Genomic DNA, 27,591 nt, shown 5'->3' with positions numbered 1-27,591 from the left:
TATAGCTTGATTTACATGATCTTTAACCAATCTGAAAATCTCTGCCTTTTAATTGAGATGTTTAAGCATTTACATTTAATATAATTATTGATATGGTTAGCTTTAAATCTACCATATCATACCAAATCTATCTTTCCTGCCTTCACTGGGAATAATTGAGCACATTCTATGATTTCTTTTTGTCTACACTATTGGTGGAGACAGTATTATCAAACATCTTTTAAATTCTTGTAAAATTGGTTTTCAATTTTACAAAATTGAAAATTAAAAGCCTAGGTCTTCCTAGACTTTATAATATACACCTTTAAATTATTATAATCCAGCTCAAATTATATTACACTACTTTTTGTATAACGTAAGAACCTTTCAACAGTGTATTTTCAGTTTCTCCGTTCCATACTTTGAGCTATTTTTGCCATGCAATTTCTTTTATGTATAAGCCCCACAATAAATTGTTACTATTTTTGCTTTAGCCAGTTAATTGGCTTTTAAAGAAATTAAAAATAAGGAAAAATAGCTTTTATTTTTTGAGACGGAGGAGTGGATGGCTTGGAGATGGCTCCAAGATGGACCCGCTGCTCCGTGGGCCAGGGCTGCCAGAAAGAGCTTGAGCTCCTCGTCCTGACACATGGGGTCCTGAGCGGACCATAGCATGGGGTGGTCCCCCTTCTGATTCCCCTACCCCCATCCCCGCCCTCCCTGCCACCCACCTCCAGCCGCTGCTCTGCCCGGTCCAGCTTGGGGAGGGACAAGAGCAGAAATATCTTTCTTAAATGTACACAATATAAAAACTTTGTCATATACACAAAAGCTGATGATTAATTTACAGGAGATATGCACTGCACAAAATGTTAAAGGAAGTTCTTCAAGCCAAAGAAATATGATATCACATAAAAACTTGTATTTACATACAGAAATAAATAGCACTGGAAATTATAAAACTTAAGTTACTTATAAAAGCTATATTTTTCTGACCGAGTGCAGTGGCTCATTCCGGTAATCCCAGCATTTTGGAAGGCCGAGGCAGGTGGATCACCTGAGGTCAGGAGTTCGAGACCAGCCTGGCCAACATGGTGAAACCCCGTCTCTACTAAAAATACAAAAAAATTAGCTGGGTGTGGTGGCATGCACCTGTAATCCCAGCTACTCGGGAGGCTGGGGTAGGAAAATAGCTTGAACCTGGGAGGTGGAGCTTGCAGTGAGCCAAGATCATGTCATTGCACTCCAGCAATGTTGAGGATGACTGCGGCCAGGTCGGAGTTGGGGATGTAGTAGAAGAGTGACGTCAGGCAGTCCAGCGATAGCAGCACCAGCGCTCTTGTGGGGGCGCGGGCACGTGGGGTGACCTCGCGGGGCATAGGGCCCCCCTAGCAAGCAGCATAGTCTCCTGCTCAGAGGAGCCCCATCTGGGACAGTGGTGGGGTAGGGTAATGAGAGCCAAGGCCCCCAGTCCCTGCTCGGTCTCCCATGGCCATCCCAGCCTCTGTGCAACCCTGGGGGACATGGCCTGTGAGCCAAAGCAGACTTGGCGTCCTGCTAAGTAGGAACATCTCTGTGGGCTCCCTCCTCCCTTTTTCCCACTCTCGGCAGTGGGCACAAGGGGAAGACCGGGGGGGCTTACCCATCCCCAGTCCCCCTCCTGGGGTGCAACACCCCCAACTGAGCGTTCACAGCTGTCCTGGAAGGCAGCACAGAGACGGTTAGTCACCAGGGACTGGGAAGGGAGAGACATCAGTCCATGCTGCTGTGGCCGATCTTCTGAGGGAAGGTCAGCTCCCAGCATGCCTTAGGAAGCAGGGGGAAGGGGACAAGGGGACTGAGGCCCGGGGGCTGAGGCAAAGAGATTTAGGGTGCAGTCACTGAGCTGCACTCAGGCCACTCTGACTATAAGAAAAGTTAGGAAGCACAAGTCCTTTCAGATGCTAGCCAGCTTTGTTTCCTTCCCCCATCCAGGTGGGGGCCCCATAACCAGCAGGGTGGTGGTCAGCAGCTGGGGGACCAGGCACTGCCAGGTGACGTCCCCTTCTCTCCCTTAAGCCACAGATCACCCCCATCCTGTTGTCCTGACTTAGGAAGGCCATGGGGTGGTGGGGTTGGGGGTCTGGGCTAAACCTCATGCTGGACTTCTTCAGGGGAGAGCCACAGTCCTTCCTGTCCCCACGTCCTTTTAGGAATTAACTCTGGTACCAAAAGCTAGGAAGGCTTCAATGTGCTGGGAACTTTCTAGCATTTTTTTTTTTTTTCAGACAGGTTCTTGCTCTGTTGCCCAGGCTGGGGTGCAGCGGTGCAATCACAACTCACTGCAGCCTCAAACTCCTGGGCTCAAGTGATCCTCCTGCCTCTGCCTCCTGGGTAAATGGGATAACAGGCATATACCACCATGCCCAGTGGAACTTTTTTTTTTTTTTTTAGATGGTGTCTTGCTCTGTCACCCAGATCTCTGTGCAATCTCGGCTCACTGCAACCTGTGCCTCCTGGGTTCAAGCAATTCTCCTGCCTCAGCCTCCTGAGTAGCTGGGATTACAGGCTCGTGCCACCATGTCCGGCTAATTTTTTTTTTGTATTTTTAGTAGAGACAGGGTTTCACCATGTTGGTCAGTTTAGTCTTGAACTCCTGACCTCAAGTGATCCTCCCGCCTCGGCCTCCCAAAGTGCTGGGATTACAGGTGTGAACACACTGCGCCCGGTGAACTTTTGAGTATTAAACTGCAGTCCTGTCTATGAGTGCAAAGAAACCAGAGGACACCCTGGAGGACAGCAGGATGACATCAGTCCATGCTGCTGTGGCTGATCTTCTGAGGGAAGGTCAGCCCTCAGACAGTTCACATGGACAGTTCACAGCTGAGGACGGGATGTGGGGTCAGGAAAGGCAGACTTCTAGTCAGGACAAAGACGAAAAGGACACATCTTCCTCACGCATAACAGAGGGGAGCATCTCACTTCCCAGGAACGGGTGATGGCTGAGAAGGAAGTGCCTGTAAGACAAACACAACATGCTCGGGTGGTCAGTGGCCACTCACAGTTTTCCACCCACTTCCTTTGAAACCCACCACTCCTTCTCACAGATGACAGCCTAGGTGAGGCCAGAGGTCATGACTGGTAAGCTGTCTTCCCAGGTGACGCTGGCTGCCTACACCCATAGCATTGTTGGGGCCCAAGAACTGATATTACTGCTCAGGTTGACCACAAGATCCTGCCAGCATCCGTCTCACCCGGGCCGTCACAAAAACCAGAGTTTCGTCTGCTATCTAAGGCTGGCAGTGGGGTCTTAAGACCCACGGGTGCAGGGCCTGCTCTCAAGACGGCTTGGAATGGGGCCACCTCAGTACCAGGCCATCCTGGGTCATGCAGCCCAGCTCACAGCCTTGTGAGAGAGGGGCTGGGGCAAGGAAATGCAGATGTGGGAGGGCTCAGCAGAGATCTGCGGTGACCGCACGCTGCACGTGATCACCCTCACTCTGCAACAGCTTGGATCTGGGACTCAACTCTATGAACTGCTGCTGACTGGGACGACCCCTCCATGCTTGGCCTTCGTGGGCTCACGTCAGCCTCTTGCTGTGCAGCTGCTGAAGACTGCCTGGCCTATCTGAGATCAAGGAATTCTGTAGCTGCCTTAGTAACGTTGATTTTCGCTCTGTCTGGGTTGTATCCCTGGAACTCACTGTGCCATCAGAACAGTTCCGTGCTAGTTTTGAAGTAATGGGAATGAGATGCTCCGGGAAATCACATTTGGAAGATTTACTGGTGAGGGCTGGAGGAGGCCGTGGATTTTCTCGGCCTGAGGGTGAGTGAGTCCTAGGAAGCCCAAGCTCCACTGCTCAACTGGGAAATGTCCAGTTCTCCACTGCTCAGAGAGGAGCTCTGGCAACGTACCTTTGTGACCTGACCTGGGTCACACGCCTTGCTGTCTAGAAGCCAAGTGGCTTTCATGAAATTGTCCAGGTGGACACCCCTTGGGAAGAACCCCACAGTGTTGCCCGGGTTAGCCTATACCCATCTCACAAGGGGCGAGAAGGAAGGGCAGGCAGGCCTGGGACCTATGATATGCCAAAAACAGTCACGATAACTGAATTTAAGATTCATGCTGTGGTCTCAAAATACATCACTAGAGAAGTCAGCTCACAGAGACATAGCAAGAGGAAACTGAACTGTGAAACCTGGCATGGACCCCCATCCACAGTCAGGCAACTTCGGGCTCCTGAGTCTTCACGAATCCACCTGTCCCTGCCTGGATGGGGTGCAGGGTAGGGCACAAGCACAATCAGTAAACTCTCCCTGAGATTGCCCTGGCCACAGCCTTTAGCTCTCTGACCCCTGGACCTGGGAGCTGCTTCCCTGAGGTGGGACCTTCCATGTGTTCCTTGGTATAGACCAAGGCTACAGACCTCAGGGTCGGGAAGACAGCAGATGCTCAATAAGTGGTAGGCAGAACAGACAACAGATGACAGCTCCCTCTTCCTAGGAACTAAACTGAAATGTGTGAAGATCTGGGAATGAGTCCTTGCTAATATTTCAAAAGAGCCCAGCTGGGGCCACCTCTGCCCCTCCCAGTTCATCACGACCATCAGGGTCCTCCTTCGATGCAGGAGACACGGAGGGGCAGGCCCAGTCCCCAGGAAGCCCACGGCCAGGGTCTTACCAATGGCCAGCAGCTCCTGGTTGGTGTCAACACAGTGATTATTCTGAGAAGCTAAAGGGAACAAACAGTAAAGACATCGTCACTGATATTTGACATCTCTCAGAAAACATTGAAAAACAGGTTATGAGTTTCTATGTAAGGAATTGTCTAGGTTTTGTAAACGTAAGTATACAAATACACATCTAAAATAGTCACATAAAAAGTAAGATATTTCCATTTATGATTGACCTCTGGGATGATATTTTCAGTACTTTAAAAATATCACTCATGATTTCTGTTGAGAATTCTGCCACAATTCATATCTCTGTTTTCTCTTTTACTCTGTACTTAATGTTTATTTTTTTCCTCTAGCCTCTGACTGCCTTTAAAATTTTCTATTAATTTTTGCTTTTTGGCAGTTTGATCATGATATATCTAGGGGTGTGTATTTGTGTGTGTGAGAGAGGGAGTTTTATTTTTATCCTGCTTGTGGTTCTCTGAGATTCTTCGATCTGTAATTGATCTCTTACATTATTATTCGAAAACACTTAGCTATTATCACTTTGAATATTTCTTCTGATATGTTTTCTCTATCTACTCTTTTTGGAACTCTAATTACATGAATGTTAGATATCTTAATATTGTCCCACAGCTCTTAGGAGTAATGAGTTTTTCTAGTCTTTTTTATTTTTCTCTTTATGATTCAGTTTGGATAATTTTTACTGATCTATTTTCAAGACTATGTCCTCAGCTGTGTCCAGCCTATTGACAAGCCCACTGAAGGAATTCTTTATCTCTGCTATTATGTGATTTTATTTCTGGCATTGTCTTTTGACTTTCTCATAGTTTAAAAATCTCCACCTATTTACGTATGTTGTCTTCCTTTTCTAACAAATCTATTAAAATATTAGTCATAGTTACTTTAAACTCCTTGTTCAGTAGTTCTAACATCTGGCCTATTGATTGCTTTGCCTTTTGAAAATTATTAGATTTTCCTTACTTATTTGTCTTGAAATTTTTGATTGAATGCTGGACATTTTGTATAGAACATTAGACTCGAGGTAAAAGTATTTATGCCCGGAAATGGTTATACTTTTTCTGCCAGGCTGTTAGTGTGAGGGGTTGAGCTAATCCAATTAGAAGTTGATCTGGGTTTGGGTTTTGTTGTTATTGTTGGTACCATCAGTGCATCTAAGGGTTCACATTTTTGTAGCAGTAGGCTGCTTTGACCTTGTGTTTAGAGTTGGGGCTCAAATATTGAAGAGTTTTTATTAGTTTTCCTTCTACATTTTCTATCAGCTATCTCTGCATGCCAGAAGCATGGTGGGAGGGTAGAAGGAGGTCTGTTAAACTCTGTTTTGTATTCAATTATGTGATAGAGCTGTCGCATATAGGCTCATGAGAGCCAGTTATAAGCCTCTCTTTCCAACTTCATATTTGGTGAAGCCATGTGGTAGCTTCAAACAGGCCATAGTAGGAATATTGGAATATTTACACCATGGAAATTGGCCAACACTGCAAATCTGGGCTTTTTCTCCTGGAGAACTGCTAGTTAAATATTTACCAGCATACCACCTCTTGTATTTGTAATTGGTTTTGAAATGGAAATGATAATAATGCTCTTCCAGTGCTAAAAACAAAATAAAACTACCAACAGAAAACTTCACAAACCTATGCTTTGTATTAGTGTAAGATCCCTTCCCCAAGACTGCTTATTTTCCCTTTCAGAGGTAGAGAGTTTTGATTCTGTCTCTTTCACAGCAGCAAGAGATCTTTGCCTGTGCCCTGGAAAAGTGTTTTTGGCCCCTTCCTCAAAGGAAGTCACCTTTTTCTTTCACTTCTCTCTGAGAAACTATGGATCTTTGTCCATGCCCTTGTGGATGAAAAGACATAATGTCCTTCCTGTGGCTTAAGGTTTTTGATTCATAGGAGGAAAGGGTATGGGAATGAAAGCGAAGTTCTGTGTATGACTTTTTGCTTCCATAGGTCACCTCCTGATGCTTGCATGCCTGTGTCACCACAGGAGCCTTTTCTCAAACTACTGCCCAATCCCCAGTCTTTCTCATGAGAGGCTAGTGGAGGACTTTGGAGCAGAGCTCGTGAGCAACTGCAGACTTCCCTTATGTCTGGAGTCCCCAGCGACTCCACACCGACATGCTAGCCCACACTTGGGCTTTAAGAGTTCATTAAAATTTATCTGATTTTTTCTTACAGGCTTATATGGTGACCACCTCATCCTCCCAGGCTCTGCCAAATGTGAACAGTCCATATATCTAATATCTCCTTGGAAGGACTGTCACTCATGGAAAATGGTTCACTTAGTTGCCTAGTGACCAAAGGTTTATGATGGGTTCATGAAAATCTATATTTTTAATAGATTATTTAGGTTTTTCTGTTAATGTGGGAGTGACATTCTTTGCTGATTTCTATATCCTAAGCAGAAGCACATAAAAACTTCCCCATTTTTGTTTTTGCTTTAAGTTTCTTGACTGTATTTTATGTACAATAAACTGCACATATTGAAAGAATATAATTTGATGAGTTTGTCATATGTACATACTTGTGAGATTATCCCCACAATCAACATAATGACCATATCTACCACACACAAAAGTTTCCTCGTAGCACCCATAAGTTATCACTCCCTATTCCCACACTCATCCCTATACCCTGGCAATAATTGTTATGTTTTATGACTTTAAATTATCTTTTGATGAAAAAATAGATTCTAGTTTTTATATAATTTTGGGTTACAGTTGACAAATTGCACTTAAACTAATACACATTGTAACATGGTCCTATTACTTTAAATTAATAAATGTTTCACAGCACACCTGACTCATCTCAGGAGTTAGACATGAGTTGAGGTGGCCTAAACAGGCTCATACTGTGTTCAGTGAGATGAGTGCACTGACCAGAGGCTTGAATATCAGATTACAATGTTACATTGCTATCCATGTTTGCAAATGTTTGTAATTTGTGTGCTTATTAATCTCAATTTCTATACTTACCTCATTGTGGGCCAGTAGTAAGCAGTTTGTGGACTGCATTGGTCAATGGATCACACTATGAGTAGCATTGCCATATAATTTCCTAATGTAGATTTGTGGATTACATTCTTATAGTGTCAGTTGGTATGTTCTGTTTTTATTTTTAGATTAAAAACTTTTTTTTTTGAGATGGAGTCTCGCTCTGTCACCCAGGCTGGAGTGCAGTGGTGCAATCTTGGCTCACTGCAACCTCCGCCTCCTAGGTTCAAGCGGTTCTCCTGCCTCAGCAGCCTGAGTAGCTGGGATTACAGGCATGTGCCACTATACCCAACTAATTTTTGTATTGTTAGTAGAGATGGGGTTTCACCATGTTGGTCAGACTGGTCTCGAACTCCTGACCTCGTGATCTGCCTGCTTTGGCCTCCCAAAGTGCGGGGATTACAGGTGTGAGCCACTGCATAAAAACATTTTTTTAAGAGAAGGGGCCTTGCTACTTTGCTCAGGCTGGTCTTGAACTCCTGGCCTCAAGTGATTCTCCTGCCTCAGCCTTCTGAGTAGCTATGATTATAGGTATGAGCCACCATGCTGGGATAACATATTCTAATGAATCCAATTTTTTGTAAATTGATGGTTCTAGAAGCTTGGTCTGATTCATATTCTTTTTTTTTTTTAATTATTTAGTCAGTGGTATTGTATATTTCCATTAGGGGGCATATGATGTCTGATTGTCTCTCTTTTTGTGATTTTAACAGCCTGTTGATGATGGTCGTCTAGACCCATTAGTTCACCAGGAGTTGCAAAATGATGTTATTCTAATTTTATCATTACATTTTTTTAGCAGCTCAAATGCTTCTGTAAATAGATACTTCCATTCAACAACTATTGGATTGTCTTGAGGTAGAGCTTACAAGGAAAGGCTGGATAAATGTTGATTCTTCTCTTTTGTTTTACATTTTTCAAAACAAGGAGTTAGAGACCCAACATCCTCTGAAGATGAACAATGAGTTTTTTTTAAAAAATCATGTAACTATCAACTCATAGAAATATATTTAATAGGTTTAAATCCATTGCAGTCATTCTTATGCTAAAATTGTACCTTCTCTGGCCAGTGGGAGATTCTTCAAGCTAGCTTCTGTGTCTTTTCAATCCTATCGGTGTTTGAGTATTTTTTATTTTCTCACACAAAATATTATAGGTTTATCTTGTCCATTTCCTGCTCCAGACTTGGAATTAGAAACCCTGGTTTGTTTTTTAAATGGGAAATGGTATTTAGAGACCATAATCTGGGTGCTAGGGGATCTAAATAATTTTAATTACTTCATGATACTCAAATTTATATCAAATTTAGTCAGTCACTTTCCAACTGACAGACAATGATTATTTTCAAGTTTTCATCACGAGTCTTTACACATAACCCTTAGTTACTGTGTGTCTGCTTTCAGGCCTGGTGTTAGCCATTCAGCAGAAGGGAGAGGTTGGCAAAGTAACAGGTTATGCTTGTTTTAGCATAGAGATACTCACAAGCCTTCAGATAATGTTGTTTAATTTGTAGGGGTAGATATGTGGTAGGAACTCAAGTCAGGATAATTTTCATTCAATCTCCAAAACGTAAATCTGAAAAGGGAGGATAAGAATAGATTCTTCACTATGAATTAATCATTGGAGGACTTATAAGTTTTTCTTTTCCAGCTGTAAGATGAAGTGCCATCTGCAGAAGACCTTAGTCTTTTGCAGCCAAATCCTAAGGCCTTTCCAGACTCCATGAATTTTCCTGATCTTAGGAAGCAAGCTGGAATCTATTAGTGACTTAAGGGAACATTGCTGCTGGGGAGACTATTAATCAATCATGGAGTCTATGAAATGTCTATGTACGAGAAGAAAACTGAAGAAAATTTTCTTTGATAATGTTTTTCTGATCACAGTGAAGTGCACAAACAGATCTTAATACCAAACTATAAAAAGGAGGTGGTATAATTAAAATTCCATGGAAGGCTATTTTATGTTGTTTTTTGGGAATACGAGAGGGAATACAGTTGTAGACAAAGTAGTGGTTTGATAATGAGTATTCACAGGTGGCACTAGAAAATCATACAACTGCCTATTCCTGTCTATGAATTTAGCATATTTGCATAAAGAAAGATGCTTTTGTGGCTAAACTGTAGCAATAATTTAGAAAAATGATGTTTACTTACTGGAATGAAAGCATTTTTCCTTTTCTCTGCAAAACACGTTGCAAAAACCACTGTTAATTGTAATTCAGGAAGAAAGTGTTAAAAAAAAAGAATAAAAATGAATAAAGAATACAAATTTAAAGAATAAAAAATGTATCTCCAGACCAGAGAAATTTGATATATTTTATTTACTGAATGCTTCACCTGTCTGAATATGTCGCTCATATTGATATCCTCTTTCTTTAATCAGGTAGGAATTTCCCAGGAGCAGTTCCTGGTTCTCATCTTTTTCTACTGTACAGTTTCTTTATTGGTGATTTTACGCAGTCTCTGGTTTAAATACTTTCTACATGCAGTGACTTTTAAATTCATATTTTCAAACTTGACCTTACTAGTGTGGAGTACAGACTCCCTTACTAGAATAGCCAATAGTCCACTCAAATTCTCCATTTGAGAGTCTGTGGGTATTTCAGTCTTAATCTGTTTCAAATTAAGCTCTTGATCTTGTCCTTTAAATTTGCTCCCCTTCTAGTCTTCCCCATAGCAAGAAATAGTACCACCATTAATCCATTTGTTAGGGGAGGAGTCTTGGAGGCATAATTGACTATTATTCTTTGTTCACATAACACAGGACCTGCTATTTCTCCAGCCTCCATGACCATGGTAGTGGTATGCGACTAAGGAATATTTGCACTGTGTCCCCAAAGACGAGTACAAATTTTCTAAGTAGATAAGTGGTGCAAACCTAGTCTAGGCAGATTGAATGGCAAATACAAAAACTCTAAAGACACTTGATGTCTATAAATGTGTATGTACATACCCCTGGTAGATGTGGTTGTCTAGGAAGTTCACATATATCGAGAGTTTTAAGAATCCATTTCCAAGTCTTCCACTTCCAGCTTTCCTAAAATGATTCTGCCTGTGAAGGAGTCAATATCCTTAATAGCCCTTCACTTTCCAAGGCATATGTCTCAGCCCTTCCAAATCTCACTTGGATGTGTTACTTGGATGCAATTTCTCCTGCTCAGCCTCCCGAGTAGTGTATAAACCCCCATGGTGTTAAATAAAAGTGTAAATTAAAATAATCAGGTTATTGTAACCCACAGTGCTCTCAAGTTTCTCCTGTTTTATGCACTTTTCTGTTGAGGGTATTAGAAAGAGGATATTTTTGCCTTTGTTGGGATGTTTTAAATTCAGAAGGGCAGACTTTGGATAAAATAGTGAAGGTCTTCTAAATGTAACAGAAACTTTATGTGAATTACCAACATTTTCAAGATGCATTGGATAAAACCAATGGGTATAAAATTTTCATGATTACATTTAAATTTAATGGCCTTTTTTCAATAAGGTAATTAAAGCTTTTATTCAGTCGTATAATGAAATAGGTGTTCCAAATCCAGTCAATTCTTTCCCTATGAGCCATGTATGAGGTGTCTACATGCAGAAGTTAAGACTCAGCTAGAAAATGAGGGGCTGGAATTGGAATCAAGACCTATTGCATCACAAAGGCCTCATTCCTTTTTTTTTTTTTTTTTTGAGATGAAGTCTTACTCTGTTGCCCAGGCTGAAGTGCAGTGGCAGGATCTCATATCTTAGCTCACTGCAACCTCTGTCTCCCAGATTCAAGCGATTCTCCTGCCTCAGCCTCCTGAGTAGCTGGGATTACAGGCACCCACCATCACACCCAGCTATTTTTTGTGGTTTTAGTAGAGACGGGGTTTCACCATGTTGCCAAGGCTGGTCTTGAACCCCTGACCTCAAGTGATCCGCCTGCCTCAGCCTCTCAAAGTGCTGGGATTACAGGCATGAGCCACCGCCTCCGGCCTAAAGGCCCCATTCTTGACTATGTGAATGTGACTTCTGACAGGTTTGTGAGTTATTTTACCATCTGTGGAATGCGCCTCTGACCAACAGCCAACCAGGGTACTAAGCTGAGAAAGTGCCTGGCTCATATTAATTGATTCTGCCTCTGCTCAAGGAGGCTGGTGAATCCATTGTCTCTAGTCTGTAATTTTGGGAGTTGACAAGATTTTGTCTAGAAGTAAATAGCTCTCAGATAGTAATGATGATTTCATTGCTTGAAAATGATAGTTTGTCCAAACTTTTCCCAATGGACTCTCCTGCTTGGTCAATCTTTCCTCATTTAAAGGAACATTTGAAGCATGACTGTTAAATGCTAAGTCATTTGGAAACGGAAGTCTACACTCCTGATTTCCTTTTCTTTCTATTTTGACAGCTGAACTCGAGTATTTCGGGCACTAAGAAGGAAGGACAAAGATCCCTGGAGAACTCTCCTGTGGTGTCCTTGTTTTGAGTAGCAATGGAGGTAAGTGCTTGTTTTGTTATGAGCTGGTTTCATGGTGCTGTACTTACTCCTCCTCAAATTCAGAAGGGAAATGGAAGGCAAACAGGCAAGCCTTGGGGTGAAGAATAAGTTCCAATTGATGTACCCCACCCCACCCCCAGTTAGTGGCACAAAAGCCTGGTGGTGGCTGCCAGCCTTTCCTTTTACCTACCTTTTGTCTTGTCCTGCTGAGGATGAAGCTTATTCTGCTTGCTGCATAAAATTTCCTCTAAGGAAAGTGTTACGACTCCAGCTGTGAAAGTGATTGATGTCCTTCTAGACTCCAGGGGCTTTTGCAAACATCCACTGTCATTTTGAAGCAGAAAAAAAGTGCAAGTGTGTGTCAGGGATTGTGTGAAAAAACCATTATTCTTTATTTTATCGAAATGGGGGTGGGAAAGGAAAAAAATGTAAGCGTGAGTACTGGGCTTCTGTGATAAATAGACTGCTTAGGTTTTAACGTGAAGGCACTCTTTCTTAGGAGTGAATTTTTGGCCATTCATTCATTCACCTGGCAGATATTGAGACCCTATTATGTGCTGTACCTCGTGTTGGCTTTGGGATAAGCAAAGATGAATAAAAGTGAGTGTCTATCCATGTGGTTCATAATCTTGTGGCAAACACATATGTTTAAATAAATTATATTATAATGCCATTTGAGATGTAACAAAGAGGAGGTGAGAATACTGCAGGAATAAATGATTCCTCCCTTGGCTGTCAAAAGGAGAAAGCCTGGGCTTTATAAAGGCAGTGCCGTTTGAGTCTTCAAAGGGCATTTAGCATCAGGATAAAGAGCCCAATCTGGACTCTTGCTCTGCCATCTCCTAGCTCTAGGGCCTGGAGCCATGCCCACACCTATAAATGAGCATAGTAGTGCCGTAGGGTCATTGTGAGCTTTAAATGTCCACAAACAAAGTGCTGAATGCAGAGCTGTGCACAATGAATTATCTACCAGAGTGTGATCTAGCATCAGGGTCCTGGCTATTGTTTACTGTTGTTAAAAGACAAGTAGGAATTTTTCAATCAGAGAGAAGGCAGAGTACAGATGAGAAACAGCATCTAATAAGCTGAACTGAAAAACTATAGATAAGGGCTGGGGGAAATAACTCCCTCTATGAATAAAAGGGGCTCAAGTCTCTTTGATTTTGGTTTGTATTTTGTGGGGTGGTGGTGTAGGGAGGTGTTGAAAAGCTTTGAGGACACTTTAAAGAATAAAGAAGTGACTTGGTTCAAGTCATTTTAGTACCCATTCTCAGGAGGGGTGTGCTGAAGTGCACATTAATTGCGGGTGTTCAGAATGGATTTGATTTCACAAATGCACTTTGTTTCTCTGATGAAAAACAGGAGGGCTGGATGACAGTGGAGTCAAAAGGTTTCAGGCATGTGCCAGGCTGGCACTGGGGTGGCAGCAAGGTTGGTGTGCTAATCGTGATCTTAATGAAAATGACTTGCAATCTCTTTTGCTTCTTTTCCCTTTAAATCAAGATTCGGTTGGACCAGTGGTTCTCAGCCTTGGTTTTACATTAGAATCTCCTGGAAGACTTAAAAAATGCCAGTGCTTGCACCAGAGCCCCTGAGACTCTGCTTCACTTGGCCTGAGATGGGGTCCTTGGCCCTAGTACTTTTCAAAAGTCCCCCAGGTCCTCTTAATGAACAGCCAGGATTTATGGTTACTGTCTTGGGGAGTCTAAAGCTCACCTGTGTTGTGGTTTAGAAGGCCCTTGGCCATCCTTTGTGACACTGTGCCTTCTTTGTAGAGGTAAGGTTGTCTTTGTGATAATGTGTTAAGTCCCTTTCTTCCTGGAGAGAACCTTTGGTAGTGAAAAGGGTGCTCTTAGTAGATACGTGATATAGTGAAGATAATTCTGGTTTCTCTGGGCTGATTCTCTGCTTTCATCCAATCTACTCCTTTGCCCTCAAATTTGGCTATCAATAAGAAGAATTTCTGTGCCTTTGAATCTTGCCTTTGGAGGTGATGTAGGACCCTCTCTTTTGCTCTTGGTCTTCCTCTCTTCTCTCTACCTGTTTTGCCTGGATTTTGAACATTTTGAGCCTTGAGCATGAATGGCCTCGGGCTGTCCAGGATTCACTTTCCTCTGTTCTCACATTCTGGGCTCTTTGAGCGGGATCCCTGGACTTTACAGCACTGTCCACAGAAATCCATTCTATCTATGGGCTCAGCCCACAGCCCACTCCCAGGTGTGATCATTGCTGTCCAAAGGGCATTGTTTCTTTAGAAAATGCCTAAGGCAAGTCAGTCATTGAATTTGCTGTAAAAAGGTCCTTTGAGAAGTATTAAATAATGCCTGCTGCCCAATAAAAAGTTCAATTGATATGAATTACTTTTTTTTTTTTGTCAAAAATAAGATTATTGGAATCACAGAGGGGAGGCTAGACCTTTTGATCCTCTGCTGAGTACCCCTTGGCAATTCTGACTTTTGGAGTGAATTCTGGGGAGGTTTACTCAGATTGTTTGAGTACAACACCAAGGGCCTGAAGGTTACAAGTGGTGTTCGTGCATTCTGCCTGCCAGTCCTCAGAAACTGGCACTCTACCAGATGGAAATGTTTGAATGGCTCAATGCATAGTGATCATAGGGAATATAATATCAAAAAAAATAGGAGAGAGGATCCCAGTGTTAGAGGACTGCAGAAGTCTTCAAGTCTATCCATCTATCACCTGGAAAGTGTATGCTTCATATATAAAGGATCTTACATATTTATTTTTGATATTCCAGTAAAATTTCTTAGTTCTTTGACTATCTATTGTGGGAAAAAACCCATAAAAATGTATACTCTGATAACCACAATAGTTACAGATTATCGTCCTTTGCCTGGTAGAGCATTTAAGTATTAAAAAATCTAAGCATGACTGAAATAGAAATTTTTAAAAGTTACATAAAAAGTCCATGCACAGAGTTGGTAATTAGATATGTAATAGAGGTTACTATTGAAGTGGTGACATGATTAATTTCAGTAAGTAAAAGGTGGTGGTGAGCTCAGCCTTCCTCCAGCAAATGTTGGCTGCAAATGAAAGTTCACACGTTGGGTGCCTCAGTAGAAAAGGTGTTGTACCTGTGGCCCCTTCCACCAGTAGCTGTTTAATAATGCAAGCCCATTAATCGTGGAGGATGATGGCACGGTGTTCCCTGCTCCCCACAGCAAAACCACACATGGTGTTACTTCAAAAAGTGGGCATAATGATGAGTTCATGTCCTTTGTAGGAACATGGATGAAGCTGGAAACCATCATTCTCAGCAAACTATCAAAAGGACGAAAAACCAAACACTGCATGTTCTCACTCATAGGTGGGAATTGAACAATGAGAACACTTGGACACAGGAAGGGGAACATTACACACCAGGGCCTGTTGTGGGGTGGAGGGAGCGGGGAGGGATAGCATTAGGAGATATACCTAATGTAAATGATGAGTTAATGGGTGCAGCACACCAACATGGCACATGTATGCATATGTAACAAACCTGCACATTGTGCACATGTACCCTAGAACTTAAAGTATAATATATATATATATATATATATGTAAGAAAAAAAAGTGGGCATAAATGTGGTTCCATTGCAAAAGAATTGGTACCATGAAACATTTTGTTTCCTTTTTCTCTCTTTTGGAAACGTATTCTTTGGAAGGGTTAGGATGGTTGAAAAGTGGTTAAATAAACAGCACCGTCTGGCCATTGTCAGTAGACTGTCTTAGAGTATTAGCTGTTTATTTCACTGACATATTCTGAAGGGTCTATAGGGGACTCTTTCAGAAGTCAGGACCTCAATGTAATATACAAGCATTGATTCTGATATTTCCCTTGATAACAGTGCTCGACCATGTTGGGGTCGTAAGTCAGTAAGGTTCATTGGCTCCTGTAATGCTCACTGTCACCAGTAATAAGTACAAAGGACTTGCTCTAAAAGCTGGCTTATAAAACTTTAAGGAAACTTGGATTGCTTAAGTGAACTTGCAAGGCTCTAGGGGGGCCAAGCGGGCCTTAGTTGTCTACTTATATTAATTTCACAGAGTTTAAAGGGTCAAGAAAGGCGGTCGGTGATGCTTATTAATTTATGAAAGACAGCCTCTTGTCTGTCTTGCTATCTTGTTTTGACCATTCTGCCCTTCCTTTTAGAAAATTTAATGTAAATTAAACCTTACCAGACAAGAGTGCCCTAAAGATTAAGTCTAAAGTTCACAGCTGGACTAAAAGGATCCAGAGATACTACGTTTTTTTCCTGGCACAATTTCACTTGAAGTGATGTTTGAACAATAGAACCACAGAGTGGACATAAAACATGAGAAGCAAAAGCAATTAGAGGCATACTACAGTTAGTCAAGGATTAGGATATTTAAAAAATATGAGATATACTTGCTTCTAGGGATTTTTTCTTCTTCTTCATCCAAGTAATAATGGCTTGTAACAAGAACATTTTCTTGGCCTTAAGTGGGGGCATGGTTCTTGTTAAGATGGAAATGTTTGTGTGTCACAGCAATGTCTCAAAACATATCTGACTGCTGAGGCCAAACCTTGCTGAGGAGTGGGAAAAGGGACATGGAATATTGCCATAGAAATAAAGCCAGTCTTCCTAATGGGAATGCTCCTTTTTGGCTGATTTTCTTTTGGATAAAGAGGGAAGGCCACAATCATGTAAAGGCAGACATTTAAAAATGCAGTACCTATTTTAATCCTGAAAAAAACGTTAAATTATTTCCTCAATTTACAGATGCAGGTATTGAGACTCAGACCAATACATTTTCTGAGGTTTGTACATCTAGTAATTTGCCCGAGGAGTACTAGAAAATAAAGGAGTCCCCCCACCCCTATCCAAAACCAAGGGATCAGATTGAAGGCCACCACTGCCATGCTAGACTCTTCTTCTAGGAGGCTTTTTGAGCAACACATCCAAAGGAGGGAATAGCCAAGACCTTGACTGAGGGATGGGAACTAGATCAGCTTGGTTGCAGTGCAGTGGGCTTGGAGGTGTGAAGGGAATGAAAAGTAGAGTGGAAAGGTAGCAGGCAGACATGCAGGGTTAAGTAGGCTAGTATTTGATTTTTATTCTAGGAGCAGTGTGAGATATTTGGAGGGTTGAGGCAGGAGATACTCAGATTTGTTAGAAAGGTTACATGAAAGACCACCACTTCCTGTTTGGATGAAGTAGTTGGTGGCAGATTAAGCTTCTATAGAGAACAACTAAAAAAACCAGATAAAATATAGAAATCATCAGTAAGAAGGTAGTAGAGGGCTGCTGAGGCACAGAGGAGAATGGAGAGGACTGTGAAAAAGTGAGTTGACCTCTGCAGCCTCTTTTAAACTAGGTTCCATTGCTGGTTTTAGGTACTGCAAGAAGCTAAAAATTCAGAATTTTCACTAGTGGTAGGCAGCTACTAGACAGTAAAGAAACAAGTAGAACTTCTGGAAGAAACTTGGTAGTCCTCTAACATGCCACTAATGTTTCCCCTAGGGAAACTGAATTCTGAGACTATATGGAGTGGGGAGGCAAAAAACCTTAACAGAAGTCCTCTGAAAAATACGCAACAGAGTTCACCAGTCTTCATAGTGTCAAAAGATAAAGATTAGAGTTCAGAGCTCACTATGGGGAAGAGATCCAGTGAACATGCCAGACTTAGGTGAAAATCTTGGAGGCTTATACCTTAAATAAAGGCAAACAGAAAGTAGATTGAGCCTTACCTTGACTACAACACAGAATCAATATAGCATAGTGTGTGATTAGATTTGTGTGAGCAGCTATTACTCTCTTTGCCTAAAGGAGGGAGAGGTATATGGTCCTTGGAGGAAAATAATGTCACCTGGAGTCTTCAAGCTGTAGAAACAGTATCCATTACATTAATAATTTTTAGACATGCCAAAACAGAGGCTCACATGATTGAAAATCAAGAGAAAAACAATCAAAAGGAATAGGCCCACAGAGGATCCAGATATAGAAGTTTGTTAACAAAACTTTTAAATAGCTTGATGTATACGTTTAAGGACATGGAGAAAAAAGCCAAAAACAGAGAGGATGAGTAGAGTTCCCAATTTATAAAGCACACGAGTAATTCTAGAACTAAATAATACAGTATCGGTAACAGAAATTTGTACATAAGAGTAAGCAGAATTAGTGAGCTAGCAGAAAAGTCAACTGAATGTCTCTGTGCTTAAGCACAGAGAGCAAACAGTAAGTAATACAGAAAGGAACACTAAGAAATATGAGGGTCACTCAATAGATCTAACATAAAATGGAATTCCAGAAGGAAATAATAGTGAATGAAGCAGAAGCAATATTTAAAGAGATAATTCCTGAATGTTTTCCATAACTGATGAATGATATTAATTTACAGGTTTATGGAAGCTCTGTGAAGTCAAGAAGTGTAAATATGATATCACCATATTTTATTAGAAGTAAATATTGAGTACAACTGCAAATAACCACAGACAAAAATATAATGCACATTATCACCATCCTGGCTAACACGGTGAAACCCTGTCTCTACTAAAAATACAAAAAAATTAGCCAGGTGTGGTGGTGGGCATAGTCCCAGCTACTCAGGAGGCTGAGGCAGGAGAATGGCGTGAACCCAGGAGGCAAAGCTTGCAGTGAGCCGAGATGGTGCCACTGCACTCCAGCCTGGGCCACAGGGAGAGACTCTGTCTCAAAAAAAAAAAATGCACATTATCTTCAAAGGAACAATAGTTTTGATACCTGAATTCTCAACAGAAACAATGGAAGCCAGAAGACAGCAGAAGAATATCTTCAAAGTACTAAGAAGAACTCTTTTGCCTCCAGAAAAGAGAATGGATTTTGGAGTTAGAGTTGGCTACAGACGATACAGGAAGAAAAATTAGTAGGTTTATAGAGTATTATAGTTTCTTCTAAGAGGTGATTGTGGTTTACACTAGAGTGATGATGATGGAGATGAAGAGAAGTGGATTGATTAAATGAGTATTTTGGAAGTCAAAACCCTCAAGAAATAAAGCAAACCAACCAATCACTTCCCATCCCCGCAAACACTCTGTCTCATCTTCATGATTATTTTCTTTTTTTCTTGAAGGTTTTCTTAGCCACCTCATGGACCATCTGGTTGGCTGAGATGAAAACACATAAGTTCCATAAGATAGTCTCTTCGATAACCAAATTCTCTCTCATTCTTGTCTTCACCTCTGATGCTTAGATAGTGATTGAGTGCATTTCTGTTTCTCTGTGGAGAATTCCATGTGACACCCTGATAGAAATGTTGGTAGGGGGCATTAGCTCACGTCCCCCGTCCCATCTTATCCAACTGTGTATAGTTAGAGTATGGGTTTATAGACAAATGGATATTCACTAGGCCAGGGGCTGTATTAGGTAGATGTGGTATCTTTTTTGGAGTCCTTCAGTTCAGAGAAGTCTGGACAAAGGAAAACTAATTTCAGGTCTGACTTAACTGAATCTTAAATACTATCTCTGTCCATTACTCTTTGTGCAAGCTTGGGGCTCAGTTTCTTTTATTTGGAAAGTGGAAGGCTGGGCATTGTGGCTCACACCTGTAATCCCAGCACTTTGAGAGGCCGAGGAGGCGGATTACCCGAGGTCAGGAGTTTCAGACCAGCCTGGCTAACATGGTGAAACCCCATCTTTACCAAAAATACAAAAATTAGCCGGGTGTGGTGGCATGCATCTGTAATCCCAGTTACCTGGGAGGCTGAGGCCAGAGAATCACTGGAACCTGGGAGGCAGAGGTTGCAGTGAGCCGAGATCACACCACTGCACTCCAGCCTGGGTGATAGAGTGAGACTCCATCTCAAAAAAAAACCCAAAACATTGAGAGACTGAGGCAGGCGGATCACAAGATCAGGAGATCGAGACCATCCTGGCTAACACAGTGAAACTCCGTCTCTACTAAGAATACAAAAAATTAGCCAGGGGTAGTTGTGGGCTCCTGTAGTCCCAGCTACTTGGGAGGCTGAGGCAGGAGAATGGCGTGAACCTGGGAGGCAGAGCTTGCAGTGAGCAGAGATCACGCCACTGCACTCCAGCCTGGGCAACAGAGCGAGACTCTGTCAAAAAAACAAAACAAAACAAAACAAAAAAACAACCCCCCCCAAAAAAAAACACAAAACAAACAAAAAAGAAAGTGGGAATGGAGTCTGGCAGAGCCTTTCTCTCCAGCAACTGCCATCTCAGTTCCAGGTCCTGTCTCCATTGGTCTGTCTCCTCTATTCCTAGAGGCCCCAGCTGGCTCTGTGGCAGCCTCTGTGCCTCTGTGACCTGTAGGTACTGGGAAATTTGTAGGGCAGATGCCAGGACATGGAAACAGATGGGAAGACCAGAACACTGAAGATCAGTTCAAAAATTCTGGAAGTAATCTGGGAAAGCTTAATTTAAAATGTGGCTGTTGGAAGACCCTGCCTACCCACTTTTGCAGATGGACGCCTGCCAGTGCTTCTGCCAGCATGCATACAACAGGGACCCACAGTCACCCTGCTGGAGCACTTTTGCTGCTGGCAACCCCTGTCCGAGTGTTGCTGCCAGCAGAGTGGGAATGCCTAGGCCCCCAGCGTAGTAGATGGTTAACCTTGAGGGGCCAGAGAACATATCTGTGAGCCTAGTTCCAGTACCCCAGGGTTAGAACATGCAGTCCAGGAGTGCTGAGCTTAGCCTTGGCCCCCTGGAAGCATGCAGAAGCAAAGCCATTCAAGTTAACCCAACTTATAACATAGTAGAGGTGTCAAGGACATCAAAGAATATGAAAGCAAAAAACCCTATACAAAGATGGCAACTTCAAACATTAAAGGAACATCAGCCAACACAGATGAGAAAGAACCAATGCAAGAACTCTGGCAATTTTAAAAGCCAGAATGTCTTCTTATCTCCAAACAACAGCACTAGCTTCTCAGCAATGGTTCTTAACCAGACTTAAATGACTGAAATGACAGGTATGGAATTCAGAATCTGAATGGCAAAGAACTCATTAAGATACAGGAAAAGGTTGAAACCCAATCCAAGGAACACAGCAAAATGGTCCAAGAGCTGAAAGACAATGTAGCCATTTTAAGAAAGAACCAAACCAAACTTCTGGAAATGAAAAATTCACTTCAGGAATTTCAGAATACAATGGGAAGCATTAATAACAGCAGAGACAAAGCTGAGGAAAGAATATCAGAGCTCAGAGACTGTTCCTTCACATCAATGCAGGCAGACAAAAATCAAGGAAAAAGAATACAAAAACGAACAAAACCTCTGAGAAATATGGGATTATGTAAAGAGACCAAACCTATGGCACATTGGTATTCCTGAAAGAGATGGAGAGAGAGCAAACAACCTGGAAAACATATTTGAGGATATTGTGGATGAATATTTCCCCAGCTTTGCTAGAGAGATTGACATACAAATTCAGGAAATTTGAAGAACCCCTGTAAGATGCTATACAAGACAACCATTGCCAAGACACATAGTCATCAGATTCTCCAAAGTCAATGTGAAAAAAAAATTCTTAAAGGCAGCTAGAGAGAAGGGGTAGGTCACATACAAAGGGAACCCCATCAGGCTAATATTGAAACTTTCAGCAGAAACTTTACAAGCCAGAAGAGAGTGGGGGCCCATCTTCAACATTTTTTTAAAAAAAGAAATTTCAACTAAGAATTTTATATCCAGCCAAACTAAGCTTCATAAAGAAAGGAGAAATAAAATTTTTTTTTCAGATAAGCAAATGCTAAGGGAGTTCATTACCACCAGACATGCCTTACAAGAGGTCCTTAAGGAAATGCTAAATATGCAAACAAAAGACCATTACCTGCCTCTCCAAAAACACACGTATGTACATATCCCACTGAAACTCTAAAACAACCCCATAATCAAGTGTACATAACAATGAGCTATTAATAACGACATGATGACAGAGTCAAATCCTGACATATGCATATTAACCTTGAATGTAAATGGGCTGAATGCCCCACTTAAAAGACAGAAAATCGAAAGTTGGATAAAGAAGCAAAACCCAACTGTGTGCTGTCTTCAAAAGACCCATCTCACATGCAAGGACACTCACAGGCTCAAGGTAAAGGGATGGAAAAAGATATAGCAAGCAAACAGAAAACAAAAAAGGGCTGGAGTTGCTATTGTTATTTCAGACAAAACTGACTTTAAACCAGCAATGATCAAAAAGGACAAAGAAGGGTATTGCATGAGATGTGTATTATGTACACATCTGTATTATGTGTACATAATATGTGTACACATATGTACACAAATATGTATTATGTATACATACATAAATATATACATACATAGATATGTATGTATCTGTACAGATACACTTGACCAAATGGACCAGATAGACATCTACAGAATATTCTACCCAATGACAACAGAATGTACACTCCTCTTATCTGTACACAGCATATACTCCAAGATTGATCATTCATACTCTCAGTCATAAAAAAACTCTTAAAAAATTAAAAATATCAGAAATCATACCAACCACACCTCCCAGACCATAGGGTAATAAAAGTAGAAATCAATGCCAAGAATATCACTCAAAACCATATAATTACATAGAAATCAAACAACTTGCTCATGAATGACTTTTGGTAAAGAATGAAATTAAGGCAGAAATAAAAAAAAATATTGAAACTAATGAAAATAAAGATACAACACACCAGAATCTCTGGGACATAGCTAATGAGGTGTTAAGAAGAAAGTTTATAGTGCTAAATGCCTATCTCAAAAAGTCAGAAAGATGTCAAATTAACAACCTAACATCACACCTAGAGGAACTAGAAAAACAAGAGCAAACCAACTGCAAAGCTAGCAGCAGAAGAAAAATGACCAAACTCAGAGCTGAACTGAAAGAAATTGAGATGCAAAAATTCATTCAAAAGATTGATGGACCAAAAATTGGTTCTTGGAAAGAATAAATAACATTGCTAGACCACTAGCTAGATTAATAAAGAAAACAAGAGAAAAGATCCCAATAAACACAATCAGAAATGACAAAGGTAACATTACCACTGACCCCACAGAAATACAAAGAAACTCTGAGAGCATTACAAACACCTCTATGCACACAAACTAGAAAACCTAGAAGAAATGGATAAATTCCTGGAAACATGCAATCTATCAAGATTGAATCAGGAAGAAATTGAAATCCTGAACAGACCAATGACAAGTTCTGAAACTGAATTAGTAATTAAGAACCTACCAACCAGAAAAAACTCTAAACAAGACAGATTCACAGCTGAATCCTACCAGACATGTAAAGAAGAGCTGGTACCAATCCTACTAAAATCATCTCAAAAAATTGAGGAGGATGAGCTCCTCCCTAACTCATTCTATGAGGCCAGCAGTATTCTGATACCAAAACCTGGCAGAGGTACAACAACAAAGGAAAACATCAGGCTGATATCGCTGATGAATATAGATGAAAAAATCCTCAACAAAATATTAGAAATCAAATGTAGCAGCACATTGAAAAGTGAATCCATCATAATCAAGTAGGCTTTATTCCTGGGATGCAAGGTTGGTTCAATATACACAAATATATACATGTGATTCATTACATAAACAGAACTTAAACCACATGATCATCTCAATTTATGCAGAAAAATCTTTTGATAAAATTCAACATCCCTTCATGTTGAAAACCCTCTACAAACTAGGCATCAAAGGGATATACCTCAAAATAAGATCCATCTATGACAGACTTACAGCCAACATCATAATGAATGGGCAAAAGCTGGAAGCATTCCCCCTGAGAACTGGGACACAACAAGGATACCTACTGTCACCACTCCTATTCAACATAGTACTGGAAGTCCTAGCCAGAACAATCAGGCAGGAGAAATAAATAAAAGACTTCCAGATAGGAAGTGAGGAATTCGAATTTTCTCTCTTTGCAGATGATATGGTTCTATACCTAGAAAACCCTGTAGTTCCTACCCAAAGGCTCCTAGAACTGATAAACAACTTCAGTGAAGTTTTAGGATACAAACTCAATGTACCAAAATCCGTAGCATTTCTATGCATCAATACTGTCCAAGTTGAGAGCTAAATCAAGAATGCAATCCCATTCATAATAGCCATAAAAAGAATGAAATACTTAGGAATACAGCTAGCCAGGGAGGTGAAAGATCCCTACAATGAGAATTACAAAACACTGCTAAAACAAATCAGAGATGACACAAACAAATGGAAAAGCATTCCGTGCTCATGGATTGGAAGAATCAGTATTGTTAAAATGGCCATACTACCCAAAGCAATTTACAGATTCAATGCTATTTCTGTCAAACTATCAGCATCATTTTTTTCCACAGAATTAGAAAAAATAAACTATTCGAAAATGAAGATGAAACCAAAAATAAAAGCCCAAATAGCCAAAGCAATCCTAAGCAAAAAGAAGAAAGTCAGAGACATCACACTACCTCACTTCAAACGATAATACACTACAGTAAACAAAACAGAATGGTACTGGTACAAAAACAGACACATAGATCAATGGAACAGGCCAGAGTACCCAGAAATAAAACTGCATAACTATAACCATCTGATCTTTGACAAAGTTGACAGTAACAAGCAATGAGGAAAGGACTCCCTGTTCAATAAATGGTGCTAGGATAACTGGCCAGCCATATGCAGAAGATTGAAACTGGACCCCTTCCTTGCACCATATATAAAAATCAACTTAAGATGGGTTAAAGACTTAAATGTGAGACCTAAAACTATAAAAACCCTAGAAGGAAACATAGGAAATATCATTTTGGACACAGGTCTTGGTAAAGATTTCATGTTGACATCTCCATATGCAATCGCAATAAAACAAATATAGACAAGAGGGACCTAATTAAACTAAAGAGCTTCTGAAAGCAGAAGAAACTACAGCAGAGCAAATAGACAACCCACAGAATGGGAGAAAATATTTGCAAACTATGCATACAACAAGGGTCTAATATTCAGAATCTATAAGAAACTTAAATCAACAAGCAAAAAGCAAACAGCCCTGTTAAAAAATAGGCAAAGAGACCCGGGTGCGGTGGCTCACGCCTGTAATCCCAGCACTTTGGGAGGCCAAGGCAGGCGGATCACGAGGTCAGGAGATCGAGACCATCCTGGCTAGCACAGTGAAACCCCGTTTCTACTAAAAATACAAAAAATTAGACGGGCGTGGTGGTGGGCGCCTGTAGTCCCAGCTGCTGGGGAGGCTGAGGCAGGAGAATGGCGTGAATCCAGGAGGCAGAGCTTGCAGTGAGCCAAGATCATGCCACTGCACTCCAGCCTGGGCGACAGAGCGAGACTGTGTCTCAAAAAAAAAAAAAAAAAAAAAAGGGCAAAAAATATGAACAGACACTTCTCAAAAGAAGACATACACACAGTCAACAAGCATATGAAAAGCTGCTCACTATCACTAATCATCAGAGAAATTCAAATCAAAGCCACAATGAGATACCATCTCACACTAGTAAGAACGACTATTATTAAGAAGTCAGAAAATAAAAGCTGTTAGTGGCATTGCAGAGTAAAGGGAATGCTTGTACACTGCTGTTGGGAATGTAAATTAGTTCAGCCACTGTGGGAAGCAGGTTGGAGATTTCTCAAAGAGCTTAAAAGACAACCACCATTTGACCCAGCGATCCCATTACTGCTTATATATACCCAAAGAAATACGTCATTCTACCAAAAAGACACATGTACTCTTATGTTCATCGCGGCACTATTCACAATAGCAAAGACAAAGAATCAACCTAAATGCCTATCAATGGTGGACTGAATAACTAAACTGTGGTACATATACACCATGGAATAACATGCAGCCATAAAAAGAAGAAAACCATGTCCTTTCCAACAACAGGGTTGCAACTGGAGGCCGTTATGCTAAGTGAATTAACGCAGGAACAGAAAACCAAGTGGGCATGCTCACTCATACTGGGCTAAACTTTAAGTACACATGGATACAAAGAGAGGAACAAGAGACACTGAGGCTTACTTGAGGGTGGAGAGTGGGAGACGGATAGGGTATAAAAACTACCTATCAGGTACTATTCTACTATCTGGGTGATTAAATCATTTGTACACCAAACCCCGGTGATACATGATTTACCTATGTAATGAACCTGCACGTGTATCCTCTGAGCCTAAAATAAAAGTTTAAAAAGGAGACTTTGTGATTATATAACATATTAACAAGTTCCAGGGATTAGGATGTAGGCAACTTTGGGTGCTAATTTTTAAGCTTAATACAGTTTGATTTTTTTTATTGAGGTAAAATATACATAGACATAAAATTTACCATTTTAACCACTTTTAAGTGTACAGTTCTGTGACATTAAGTACCTTCACATTACTGTGCAACCATCACCACCACCCGTCTCTGGAACTTTTTCTTCTTCCCCAACTGAAACTCAGTACATGTTTAACACTAACTCCTTATTCCGCCCTCTGACCCTGCCCGCCCCTGACCCGGATGCCATCCACCATTCTACTTTCTGTTTCTATGAATTTGACTACTCCAGGTACATCATATAGGTGAAATCTGCAGTATTTGCCCTTTTATGACTGACTTATTTTACTTAAAATAATGTCATCAAGGTTCATTTATGTTGTAAGCTTGTGTCAGAATTCATTCTTCCATTGTAGTATATACCACATTTTTGTTTAGTAATTCATCTGTTGGTGGACATTTGTGTTGTTTTTACATTTGGCTATTGTCAATAATGGTGCTATAAACATGAATATACAAATATCTGTTGGAATTCTTATTTTTCTTACTTTTTTTTCAATGCCCTCACTTTTACAATATCTTTACTTTTGGGTATATGTCTGGAAGTGGAATTGCTGGATCATAAAATAATTTTACCTATTTTTTGAAGAATTGCTGTACTGTTTTTGACAGTGGCTCTACTATTTTACATTATTACCAGTGATATAACATGACTCTACTTTCTCTCCATCCTTTCTGCTATGGTTTCAATGTTTGTCCCTTCTGAAACTCATATTGAACCAATGTAGCAGTATTAAGAGATGGGGACTTCAAGAGGTGATTGGGTCATGAGGGCTCTGCCCTCAGGAATGAATTAATTCACCCATGGACTAACGGATTAATGGATTAGTGGGTTATCAAGAAGTGGGACTGGTGGCCTTAAAAGAAGAGGGAGAAAGACCTGAGCTAGTACACTCTGTCCCCTCATCATGTGATGCCCTGTGGCACCTTGAAACTCTCTAGAGTCCCACCAGCAAGAAGGTCCTCATAAGATGCAACTGCTTGACCTTGAACTTCCCAGTTCCAGAACTGTAAGAAATATATATATATATATACATATATATATTTTTAAAAAGTAAATTACCTAATTTCATGTATTCATTTATAGCAACAGAAAATGGACTAAGATACTCTCCACAAACTTATTTTCTGTTTTTTGATAATAGCCATTCTAATGGGTGTGACATGTTATCCCATTGTGGTTTTGACTTGCATTTCCCTATTGATTACTGA

At 40.9% G+C, this 27,591-nt stretch overlaps 1 long non-coding RNA gene across 1 annotated transcript in view; it reads left to right on the top strand.

The window, feature by feature from the left end:
* Nucleotides 1–27,591, top strand: part of LOC117976116 (uncharacterized) — a 254,255-nt gene that overhangs the window by 23,482 nt on the left and 203,182 nt on the right. Inside the window, exon 3 of the long non-coding RNA XR_010110087.1 lies at nt 12,016–12,105. This is a non-coding gene — a long non-coding RNA (uncharacterized LOC117976116). The remainder of the gene's footprint in view (nt 1–12,015; nt 12,106–27,591) is intronic.

Source organism: Pan paniscus, chromosome 16 (assembly GCF_029289425.2).
Source record: "Pan paniscus chromosome 16, NHGRI_mPanPan1-v2.0_pri, whole genome shotgun sequence".
NCBI classification, from domain to species: Eukaryota; Metazoa; Chordata; class Mammalia; order Primates; family Hominidae; genus Pan; species Pan paniscus.
The sequence above is the reverse complement of the archived record's forward strand: the minus strand, read 5'-3'. Positions and strand labels throughout refer to the sequence as shown.